The sequence below is a fragment of the Camelus bactrianus genome, chromosome 15 (assembly GCF_048773025.1).
Source record: "Camelus bactrianus isolate YW-2024 breed Bactrian camel chromosome 15, ASM4877302v1, whole genome shotgun sequence".
NCBI lineage: Eukaryota > Metazoa > Chordata > Mammalia > Artiodactyla > Camelidae > Camelus > Camelus bactrianus.
Genome location: NC_133553.1, coordinates 58,440,920 through 58,453,948, shown reverse-complemented (window position 1 = coordinate 58,453,948; position 13,029 = coordinate 58,440,920). Strand labels below are relative to the sequence as shown.

General features: G+C 36.6%; 1 pseudogene; it reads left to right on the top strand.

Moving 5' to 3' along the window:
• Positions 1-1,113: 1,113 nt before the first annotated feature.
• On the top strand, positions 1,114-1,371 carry LOC141573408 (metallothionein-1C pseudogene; annotated as a pseudogene).
• Positions 1,372-13,029: the final 11,658 nt, after the last annotated feature.

Here is a 13,029-nt window from a genome sequence, read left to right as displayed (position 1 = left end):
TTAATTCCTAAATCTTGTGTTATTAAAAAAAAAAGTCTATTTGCTCTTTCATCTACACGCACATTACAGAATTCTTTTTTCATCAAAACTGGCTTAGTTTGGAGTGAGGAACCAGGAACATATAACAATTCAGAATTTCTCATATTTGACCCTTTGCTATTAAATTTAAGCCCATGAATAGCTCAAAGTTCAGAAACCAGGCCCAATTCCATTGTGGGTATATATATATATACATATATAATTTTATACAGAAAGCATAGACTCTGTCCTCTTCCATTTGTCTGTATAACAGAATTTTTGACAATACATTTGAGTGAAAAAAGTTTTATCCCACTATATACTGCCTATGAGAGATGTGCTGCAGATTTAACGACACACATAGGCTCGAAGTGAAAGGATAGAAGAAGATATTCCATATAAGTAGAAACCAAAAGAAAGTTCTACAGCTATATCAGAAAAATAGACTTTAAGCCAAAAGTGGTAACAAGAAGACAAAGAAGGTTATTATATAATGATAAAAGAGTCAATTCATCAAGATGTAATAATTGCAAATATATACACACCCAACATCAGAATACCTAAATATATTAAGCAAATAATAACAGATCTTGAGGGAGAAATTGACAACTATACAATAATAGTAGGGGACTTCAATACCCTGCTTTCAGCATTGGATAGATCATCCAGACAAAAGCAATAAGGAAACATTGAACTTGAACTATATATTAGACCAAATGGATCTTACATTTATAGAACATTCCATCCCACAGCAGCAGAATACACATTCTTCTCAAGTACACATGGAATATTCTCTAGGATAGATTATATTATAGGCCACAAAACAAGTCTTAGCAAATTTAAGAATACTAAAATCATATTAAGTATCTTTTCCAATCACAATGGTATGAAACTAGAAATCAACAAGAAAAAGAAAGCTCAAAAATTTACACACATGTGGAAACTATACAACACACTCCTGAACAACCAATGGGTCAAAGAAGAAATCAAAAGAGAAATTTTAAAAATCTCAAAACAAATGAAAATGGTAACACAACACACGAAAACCTCTGGATGCTGCAAAAGCAGTTCTGAGAGGGAATTTTATAGCAATAAATACATAGACCACCAGAAAACGAGATCCTCTTCACAACTTGCTTTGGACCTCCAGTCTCACCTCATCTCCAAGTGGACCCAAATTGCTCCTCTTCTACTGGCTGCTCCTGCCCCTGCGCTGGCTCCTGCACATACAAAGGCTGCAGATGCACCTCCTGCAAGAAGAGCTGCTGCTCCTGCTGCCCTGTGGGCTGTGCCAAGTGTGCTCAGGGCTGCATCTGCAAAGGGGCATCTGGCAAGTGCAGCTGCTGTGCCTGATGTTGGAAAGAGCCTGCCCCAGATGTAGACAGAGCAACATGTACAAACTTGCATTTTAGTATTTTTAATACAACCTGCTCTGATGCTACATTCCTTTTTCTATGAAATATGTGAATTATAATAAAAGTTGTTGGCTTAAAAAAAAGAAAATAGAAAGATCTCAAAAAAAAAACTTAACTTTCCATCTCAAGGAACTATAAAAAGAAGAACTAAGTTCAAAGTTAGCAGAAGGAAGAAAATTACAAACATCACAGCAGAAATAAATGAAATAGAGACCAAAAAAACAATAGAAAATATTAATTAGCCTAAGAGCTCTTTTTTGAATAGATAAATAAAATTGATCTTTAAAAAAATAAGAGCTGTTTTTTGAAAAGATAAACAAAAAGCCTTTAACCAGACTAAGAAAAAAGAGAGAACTCAAATTATAAAAATCAGAAATGAAATAGGAGACGTTACAACTGACACCACAGAAATAACATAGGATAAGAGAATATTATGAACAACTGTATACTAACAGATTAGATAACCTAGAATAAATGGACAAATTCCTAGAAACATGTAACATTCCAAGGCTGAATCATGAAGAAATAGAAAATCTGAGCAGCCCAATAATGAGTAAGGAGATTGAATCCATAATCAAAAACCTTCTAACACAGAAAAGCCAGATGGCTTCACTGATTAATTCTACCAAACATTTAAAGAAGAATTAATACCAATCTTCCTCAAACTCTTCCAAAAAATTGAAGAGAAGGGAACAATTGCAAACTCATTTTAAAAGGCCAGCATTACCCTAATACCAAAGCCAGATAAGGACACTACATGAGAAGGAAACTATAGGCCAAAATTCCTGATGAACACAGATGCAAAATTTCTCAACAAAATGTTAGCAAACTAAGTTTAAGAACACATTAAAAGGATTATATGCCACGAGCAAGCGAGATTTATCCGTGGGATACAAGAATGGTTCACTATACACAAATCAGTGAATGTGATACACCACATTAACAGGATAAAATATAAAAAAAATCATATTATTATCTAAATAGATGCAGAAAAAGCATTTGACAAAATATAACACCCTTTCATGATAAAAACCCTCAACAAATTGGGCATAGAAGAAACATACATTAACGTAGGAAGGGCTGTATACAACAAACCATAGTTATCATTATACTCAACGATTGAAGGCTTCTTCTCTAAGATCAGAAACAAGACAAGGTTGCTCACTCCCACCATTCTTAACATGGCCCTGGAAGTCCTAGCTAGAGCAATTAGGCAAGACAAAGAAATAAAAGGCATCCAATCAGAAAGTAAGAAGTAAAATTATCATTATTTGCAGATGATATGGCCTTAAACATAGAAAATTCTAAGGACTCAACCAAAAACTGTTGGAACTAATCAATGGATCTGCAGGATATAAAATTTGCAGGATATACAATCAATATATAGAAATCAGTTCTGTCTCTATATATTAACAATAAAATATCAGAAAAATAAAACTATCCCATTCAGAGTAGCATCAAAAATAATAAAATATTTATGAATAAACTTAACCAAGAAAGTGAAACTAGTTCTGGGGCTCCAATGCACAGCATAGTGATTATAGCCAAAAATACCGTATTCTAAACTTCAAAGTTGCCAAGAAAACAGACCTTAATTGTTCTCACCATAAAAAAGAAATGATAACTATGCAATGTGATAGAGGTGTTAGCTAATGCTAAGATAGTAGTCATATTGTTATATATAAATGTATCAAATCAACATGTTGTACACATTAAACTTAACACAATGTTATAGGTGAATTATATCTCAATTTTTTAAAAAAAGAAAAGAAAAAATTTTCTATGATTCAGGAGACTTATTTGGTGTCATGTAAATAACACAAAGAATGATCATAACCAGATGTTTCACAGATAAAATATTATCTAGTCGTTCAAAAGTTCAGTGAAAAAGGTTGACCTGCTTACTTGTTGACATTCAGCTCTTATCTGCTATTGTTCCAGCTGTCTATCTAAGTCAGTTATAGTAGAATAAAAAGTTTTATAAACCAAAAACAACCCACACAAAAAAGAAGGCAAGCTTATAAATACAATGTGTGGGCAAAATGAGTTATTTTATTTTAAGCATTTGCATTTTCTGTGTTTTTCACAATAAATGTGATACAGAGAAAAAGCTGATGATGTTAAGCAGGGAGACTTAAGGTATGGCTTAAGAGTCAGCCACATCTGGGTTTGAATTCTGGTTCTGCCCCTAAACAACTGTGACCTTGGGGAAAGTTGCTTAATTTCTTTAAGTCTGTTTGCTCAGCTCTAAATTGAAGCCAATAATATCTTTCTCATAATTTGCTACTGTGAGTACAAAATGCAAAATATATGCTTCATAAGTGGTAGCTGTTCTATTGTAATTATTATCACAGAAACTTTCCTGTGTAGCACTTTGCCATCTAAATTAATTTTTATATTCATGTCTCTCTTTGAGCTTCCTCAAAACACTGTATATGCATCATTTTATTTGAATCTCATAACAACTTATAAGCTAGATATGACAGACATAATTAACTTCACTAGGAAACCAAGATCCACACATTGTCTCAGTCCTGCAGAATCTGGTAAAATCAGGACAAGAATCCACGTCTTATCCTGATCTACAAGAACAATTCTCCAATCTGTTCTCATACAGCAACCAGAGGGAGCTCTTTATTTAAAAAAAAAAAAAAAAAAAAAAAAGCATCACCTGATAATGTCAATCCCGTCTTCTTGTCCCCCTCCCCTCCTTTTCTTCCTCTCCCTCTTCTCTCCATCTTTACCTTTCTCTCTCCTTTTAAGTTTCTAGTCTGAGATTGGTCCAGAAAAAGAAAGTCCTGACTCCGGCTCACCTGGGTGAATCTCCAAATAGGACAGGAAAGCCTATAGTCCTACGACTCAGTCCAGAGAAGCACCAGAAAGAAAGAACAGGTCGACAGTGACCTAACTCAATGACAAGTGAATGCTCATGACCTTTCTCCTGCCTCTGTCCTTCTACTAAGTTCTCATGCTGCTCTGGAAAGACCAGAGAGCCCTCCCCCTAGAATGCCTCTGCTAGAAAACAGAAAGCAAATTATGGGGAGGGAATCTTTTTGTGCAAAAACATTTATATTCATTTTTTTCTCCAAAATATCATAGGCATAAAGTATGAGAAGAAAATACAGAAATACATGAGGTATTGCCAGCATGAATCTAATATTCTAATTCAAACTGCTGTAGGTCAATGATTCTTCAACTTTTTCAAAGTTAGAACATTATCCTTTAAAGACTTCATGATGTTTGTAAAATATAATTCAATTACAATTTGAATAACTCTGGTATGTCTTTAACTGCTGTTGCAAGACTATCATTGCTCTATACTGCAATGGAAAAACAGATTTCAAAGTTTTTCCATTTCAGTGTATGTCCAGAAAACATAATTATTTGTGATTAAGACATTAGGAGAATAGCATTTATCAGGCCACTTTTATCCACAGAAGAAGGAGGTAGGTACTTATGTGATACACAACTATGTTGAGAGGGGAATTTCCCCTCAAAACCCATCTCCCCTTCTCGTCCTAACTTAGTCACTCATGCCTTTAATTTCATTATTAACAGTTATTTCCTTTAGGGAGGCAATATTGTTTAGTACCAGGTTTTATCAAAACAAAGATATAGTCAATTGTAAGCTGCATCAATATTTTATGCACCACTATAAAAGAAAAACCTGTGCCAGTTATAGAAAGACATCACCAATCAGGACAGGCATCCCAATTTCAGAGACACCAAACTATGAAAAATGTGAGTCAAACTCTATGAAATGAAGTAATTGAGAGCATGGACCTTAATATCAAATATATGTGGATGGATAGCCTGATTCTGCCATTTGATAGATGACTTGCCTTGAGGAAGTCACTTAACTTTTTCGAACCTCTACCTTCTCTGTGGAATTAAAATATTAAAATACATCTCCATGGTTAGCAAGAATTACAATGAGGTATAGAAAATGTGCGTAGGGCCGAGCCCAGCCCTTAGTTAGGGCTCCAAAATGAAAACTATTAAGGAATTACTGTCTTAAATTAATTACCACTGGGGAGAGACATATTGTCTCCACTGCTCATAATTCCTTACTTTCAGTGAGTTTTGAGAGCTGAGATAAAACAGATCTCCATAGATCCAGGCATTTGATGAGACATTTGTTTGTGGGGGAAGAGATAAGTCCAGAACCAGGAAACTACTTAGGGAGGGAAGGCCTGGGGACTGGGGAGCTGGGTCACCAAAACCAAACAGTACCGTGTTTTCCATCTTTGGCCCAGGAATGCTTCTGGTTTCATCTTGATTCTACATCAAGAATATATTCATATCCTTGAAAACAATATGTTAAGTGAAAGAAACCAATTAATAAAAGACTACATATTGTATGTGATTCCATTTATATGAAAAAATATCCAAGGATAGGCAAATCCACAGAGACAGAGGGTAGATTAGTGATTTCCAGTGGCTGGTGGAGGGGGATGGGGGGCAGTGGCAGCTAAGAGGGATGGGCTTTTAGGGTGACAAAATTAGATTGTAGTGACGGTTGCATAACCTTTGACTATACTAAAAGAAAAAACATTGAATTATACACTTTAAATTGGTGAATTTTATTAAACCTCAATAAAGAGGTTCAAAAAATTTAAAAAAGACTACATTCCTATATCCTGCTATTTTGATGTCTAAAACTAAACTTTTAAAAAATCACTTCACTTTTTAAACAGAAACAACTGAATACTCTTAGAAGACATGTATCAACTTTACCTTAAATTACACATAAGTCAATAAACCTCACAAAGTTCAGTTAAGGTTTTCACTTTATTTTCACCCACTGCATGTAAAAATGGTCAATTCTAAATATAGTCTCTAATTTTGTGAACTTCAAAAGATTTAGTCACAGGGTTAATGATTTAGCCTCTGTTATGAGCCAGCATGCATTGTGCAGTGGGGATGCAAAGGAGCTTCTTATAACCAAGAGAGATATTCAGAATATTGAAAAACTAGATGGAGTCAGGCACTGAGTAATCAGAACAAAGGCCAGCTGGAGGTCCCTTAGTTGCTGGAATTTGAAGGATCCTAAGGGTCCAGAAAGAAGGGCCAGGGACGTTAGAAGGGATGGGATTAGGGAATGGGGCATTTGGAGGCTCCAGCAGGGGCATTTTAATAAGTGATACAGAAGACTTCAGTATTTTAACAACTACTTAGAGCTATTCCAGGGCATATCTGTCAACATTATCTCTGGTATGCCACCAGAATGCTCACCTGCCTGTCCAAATGTGGCCTTAAAATCTTGGAAGTTTAAAGATGATTTGTTCTCCTTCTGACATTTACAGATGAGAAAATCAAGACTGAAGAAAGGGGAGTGTCTTGCTCACAATGCACGAATAGTAACGGGGTCAGAAAAAGGATCCATGTCTCCAAAATCTCAACCCAGGTTAGATGAGGCAGGGAAAAGAGGCAAAATATCCTCACACCAGATTAACTTGCCCGTTCATTATCTTTTAACCACTTCCAAATCAGAGTTGCAATTTATTTTCTACTTGCATGCATAGAAAAAAGCGTATATATTCTTCATGAGAGTCAAAGATCTTGAACATAGAAAATAAAGGGGCAGTGGGTCCAGGATTCTGGGTAATTATTTTTAAATTATGTTACATGTAGCATTTTTCAACAGAATCCATGCTTCATTGCCAAAACAAAATCAAAAGCATTTAAAATAAAATATGCTGGCACATAATTTCATTTGGTAACTTTCGTCTTCCTAGTTAATAGAACGTAAAGACTGAAAATTAAATAACAAAAGATAGACAAAAATGATCCTACTCGCCTCAAGTTTTATTTAGAGAATTGCCAATAGAATGACACAGGATGACTTTTTGGGTGCTTATCACGTCTTATTTATATATAATGGAATATATATATAATATAACATATAATGGAATATTACTCAGCCATAAAATGGAATATTGTCATTTGCAGCAACATGGATGGATCTAGAGAATATCATACTAAGTGAAGTAAGTCAGACAAATAATGACAAATATTATATGCTATCACCTATATGTGGAATCTAAAAAATAGTACAAATGAATCTATACCCAAAACAGAAACAGACTCACAGATATAGAAAACAAACTTAAGGTTACTAAAGCATAAAGGGAAGGGGGAGGATTAATTAGGAGTATGGCATTAACAGATACAAACTACTATATATAAAGCAGATAAGCAACAAAGATTTACTGTATAGCACAGGGAACTATATTCAATATCTGGTAATAATCTGTAATGGAAAATAATCTGAAAAATTTATATGTATAAAGTGCTTCCATTTATATTTTATATCCACTGAGTTTCATAACAATCATATAACATATAACTCCTCATTTGATAGAAGAAGATATTGAGTCTCAGAAGAACTCAGTGATCTGCTACTTGACAGGTAGCAAACATTAGAGCTTAGGTTTTCCACTCGGTCATTCTAAACCTTATGCTCTTTTCTCTACATTACGATACTCACTTCTTGCAGCCAGCTTATGTGGCAGCTTCTGGTAGCACATTCAGAGCTACCTTTATGTTATCTTTGCAGCAGAGCATCATCCACTCATTTGTACCTTTTAGTCATTCTGTAGAAACCAATTTTCCAATTAAAATGGTAGCTGTTCTGGAAGTGGCATCAAGAGCTTGAAGCAATTAAGCTCCTACAACAAATTCCTGCAGCTTTATTCATTTGAATAGCCATTATTTCAGAGCAGTACACTAAGCACCATACTGAGATCTTAAAAGCTTCCTGGATTCTCTCCTGGACTTTGTCATCTACATCTATATTCAATTTCCACTCCTATCAGTTTTTCAAGGTATGCGTTTTTTCTGAGACCTTTTGCTTCAAAGCTACTTCTTGCTTCCTAATAGACCCACTTCCACTGTGAAAAAGCAAAGAGAATTGTGGGGAAATGGAGCCACAGCGCTATATGTGACCACAAGCTCTGCTGGAAGTTCTGAAAACGAACTCATTACCCTCTTACCTCACAGATGAGCTGGGAAGGCTGCTGCTGTTGATTTTCTGGGCAAGGGAAGAGTTCTCAGTCAATTGCAAGTCTCTGCCTTAGGATTTACTGAATACCGTTTTTTTCCTTGACTTTTCACACAAATTTTGCAACACCAAGTAAATATTCTGAACAAATGACACTGTCTGGAGCAGAAAGATTTAAAGTGGAAGCTCTATAACCATTTTGTGAGGTACAAAGGGAAGTTCTAGGTCAAACCAAAATCTGGATTTCTGTGTACCCTTGCCAGCTGAAACTATCTTCATCCTTCAGAGAATGAGATGTATGGTTCTGGGGCCAATAACGATGGTTTCCAGTGTTTAGTTTTTTATTCTGCTTTAAAAAAAAAAGTACATATCTTAGGCCAGAGGAGAGAATGCTGATATCTAACTAATGTGACCCAGATATGTCTGGACCTCATAGGCAGGCTTGTCCTGGGCTCACAGAACCTTAAATTAGAACTCAGCACTTCTACACATCTCAACAAGAACAAATTAAACTCTCCCAAGACATTAACAAGAAACAGGTTTTATTGTAGATTTCACAGAGAGATGTCCAAAAGGGTTATATCAAGCATCACTTTGGCAAACTTTCATAGAAATCCCTATTAAACATCTCAGTTCTCCCCACACAGTTCCCCTTGGCTACCTCTTCACCCTTTAATCTTGTCCACACATAGACTTCAGTTTTCCCTGGTTCTGGATCTCACTGCATTGTACCATGGCCCTGCCCTCCCCTTCTACCTCCTATAAAAAAATAAATTAAAATTTTCTAGGGCAGAACAAGTTAGTGAACTTTCTTAACCTTGCATCCTCAGCAAACAAAGAAATTCTTCTGGAATCAGTTGGGTATTATAAATTGCAAGCAACTTTTCTCTGTCACAAATGATGTTGGCCATTATTAGGAAAATGCAACTCAAAACCACTATATTGCCTCATACCTATACGAATGACTATCATCAAAAAGACAAGATATAATAAATTCTGGCAAAAATGTGAAGAAAAGGGAACCCTGGACATTGTTGGCAGAAACGTAAGTTGGTACAGCTATTATGGAAAACAGTGTGGAGATTCTTCAAAAAATTAAAAATAGAACTGCCATATGATTCAGGAATTCCACTCTTGGGTTACAGCCAAAGGAAACAAAATCAGTATCTAAAAGAAATACCTGTACCTCATGCTCACTGCAGCATTATTTACAATAGTCAAGACATGGAAACAACCTAAGTGTCCATTGATAGATGAATTGATAAAGAAATTGTGATAAATGTACACACAATAGAATATTATTCAGCCATGAGAAAGAAGGAAATCTTGCTGTTTACAACATAGATGAAATTTGAGGGTCTTATGCTAAGTGAAGTAAGTCAGATAGGGAAAGACAAATACTGTATAATCTCACTTATAGGTGGAATCTAAAAAAACCAACCTTATAGAAACAAAGATCAGATTTATAACTGTCAGAGGTAGGGAGTGAGGAGTGGGTATGGGGGATATGGTCAGGGGTGGTGGAATTAAGTGAAAGTGATCAAAAGGTACAAGCTTCTAGTTATAAGATAAATAAGTTCTGGGGATGTGATGTACAACAATATGACTATAGTTAACAATACTATATTGTATATTTCAAAGTTTCTAAGAGTGAATCTTAAAAGTTCTCATCACAAGGGAAAAAATTGTAACTATTTGAGTGACGGGTGTTAAGTAGTCTTGTGGTGGTGATAATTATGCAACATACACATAAATAAAATCATTATGTTGTATACCTAAATCTTATACAATGTTATATGTCAATTATATCTCAGTAAAAGTGGGGGGAAAAACAAATGGTGTTCCCTTACCATGCCAATTCCTTCTGAAAATGTAGGTCCATGTTCCGAGGAGGTTTTCTGCAAGGGTATTTCAGCAAAACCTTGAGTCTTTCTTCAGCAGAGCCATTTAGTTGGGATGTGAAGAGAGAGGACCTGAGATGGGAGGAACCTAATGAATTTAAAGTGAAGAAAAGACAAATTAAAATATATTAATTATTGTGTTGGGTTCTTTACATACTTTTGTTTCATTGCCTCTTCACAACCAAATTTACAGATGAAGAAACCTAAGGCTTAGAGAAGTTAAAATAAATTTGCGAAGTCTCATTGCTATTAAGAAGCACAGCTGGGATTCTAAGGCAAGTCCATTTACTGCAAAGTCCAAGGTCTTCCCTTCTACTCCACCACCTTCCATGCGTTTGGGATTTCCAGTATTTAGAGAGCTACCTTTTCCATCATCCCATCAAGTTCTTTGGCAGCTCAGGGGTGGATCTGTGCACAGAAAGCCATTTTCCCTTTTACACTGACCCGGCCCAGGGACAATTGGATTTAACAGCCTCTCCTGGCCCCATCTCCGTCTGTCCGGTTGCCAGTCCTATCCACATAGCCACATGAATCCCTGACATCTCATAGGAAAGTCAAAGTATTGGCACTATTGGGAAAGAGATGGTGGATGAACTTGAGTGCTTTGTTGGAAAGGACTCTGGACCAAGATTCAGGCTACAAAGACTATCATAGAATAAATAAGTGTGTATCTGCCCATTTTTAATTGCTTTGGAGACAAATGTTTGCTTAAAGTACAGTGAAACAGGAAATAAAAGAGAATTCACATTTGTGGACCATTTCCTCACAACATCTCTTAAACATACAAAAGTAAACCTTTTGCTTTAATTTATCTTTGAATGATTTAGCAACTTGACATGAACAGATTTAGTCTTGAAGTATAAAATAGGACAGACCATATTTTAGTTCTTTCTATCTTCTCCAAGATGCATTACTTTTATACATCCAGGGCAGGCTGTATGTAGACCTACTTGAGCTGCCCACTCAGTGCCTGATGTCATTGCTTAAGTTACTCATTTCTTTCTACCCTAATTTCTTTGACTACAGAAGGAAAAAGGTAGACTAGCTACTCCCCAGGTTTCCTTCTAGCCATGTGGTTTATAGAGTGGTGAACCCTGTAAAGAATGACTTACCTTGTGCAAAATACTACCTTACCATTCTGTAAAGAATCCCAAACTCAAAATATTTACCAGCAACCATAACTCCCTTAAACCCCAGGTGTACAGGTAGAAAAGGGAATAAGGGACAGGATATTAGGGAAGCTGGGTAGAAGGTGAAAGTAAGTCTGAGGGAAATGTAATCACGGGTTAACATGACTTACTCTAGTGGTTTATCTCCAACTTATATTTATTATATTTTATATAATACTAACATTATACTACACTGAAGAGTAGACCATGTGGAAACCTTGCTTTCAGTTTTGGGGTTTTCAGAAAAATTACATCAGAGGCAGCCTTAGCTACTTGCTCACCTGTATGTGGGTAAGGATTTTTTTAATCATTAGCTGTTTGTTTTTTAAACTTCCTCAGATATTTACAGAAATTACATATTGATCTAGAAATTCCCTGAGAATTAAAGGTGCCCTGTCTCCTGGTTATTTTTGCACAGTTACACATGAGGTTTGTTCCTGGACTAGTACAGAAAACTTTCTGACTAGACTGAAGATAATCCCAGACAGCTTGAGAATATTGTCACTGTCCATTTTGAAGTCACTTTTCAGACTGTGACCTGTGCAACTCTTAACACTGTGTCTCTCTCACTCATCCTTGAACCATTCTCTTCCCCTGATTTCTATGACAGCAGATTCTCCTATTTCCCTTCTCTTTTCCTCTCCCACCTTTCTAAGCCACCCTTCTTTTCTCGGCCTACTCAGTCTCTCTAGGAGCTGTTTTTCTGACTCTCAAGACGCTGATCACCATCTATCCTGCTGAGTCTGCCATTTAGATCTCTAGCCCGGACAGTGTTTTGACCTACACACCTAAACAGCTGACTGCCTGCACAACATCTATACATGGATGGTCCACCGGGATCTCTGACTCACATCCACATCCCAAATAAATCTCACAACTTTCCCTTTAAATCTGACCCTCTCCCCTGAGTTCCTATCTCCACAAATGACTCCACTCTCCATTCAGTTGCCTGAGCCAGAAAACTGAATAGCATTCTTGACACTCCCTCTTCCACATCGAACATGCATCCCAGCAGTCATCAGACCCAGTGGACCGGAACCCTGCTTTATCTCTGGAACCTGGCCTTAACCCAGGGGACCCCTGTCTTACTTGGAAGACTCTCGTAGCTTCTCCTCTGGTTCCCTACTCTGTCCCTTGTCATTCCATCCTCCACTTGACAGCCAGGGTGAGCTTTTCTGAACAGAAATCTGATCATTTTGACCCATTCTTCCCACAGCTCTTAAGTTAAAGTCCATACTCCCATAGATAGCTTACAAGGCTTTTCTGTCTTGAACTCTACACTCCAGAGTTAACACATTTTTTTTTTCCAGTTCTTCAAGAGAGCTGAGGTGTCTCCCACTCACTGGCTCTCACATATACAAGTCCCATTTCCTGACACTCCTATCTCACTACCTTTGCTTCATTAATACTCAGAGGCCTTTCCTGACTCCCCTCGTCCAACACACATACTAATGATTACAGGGTGTGACAACTACTTATTCAACGGCCCGTCTTTCTGGAGTACATGGTCCCTGAGGGCAGGT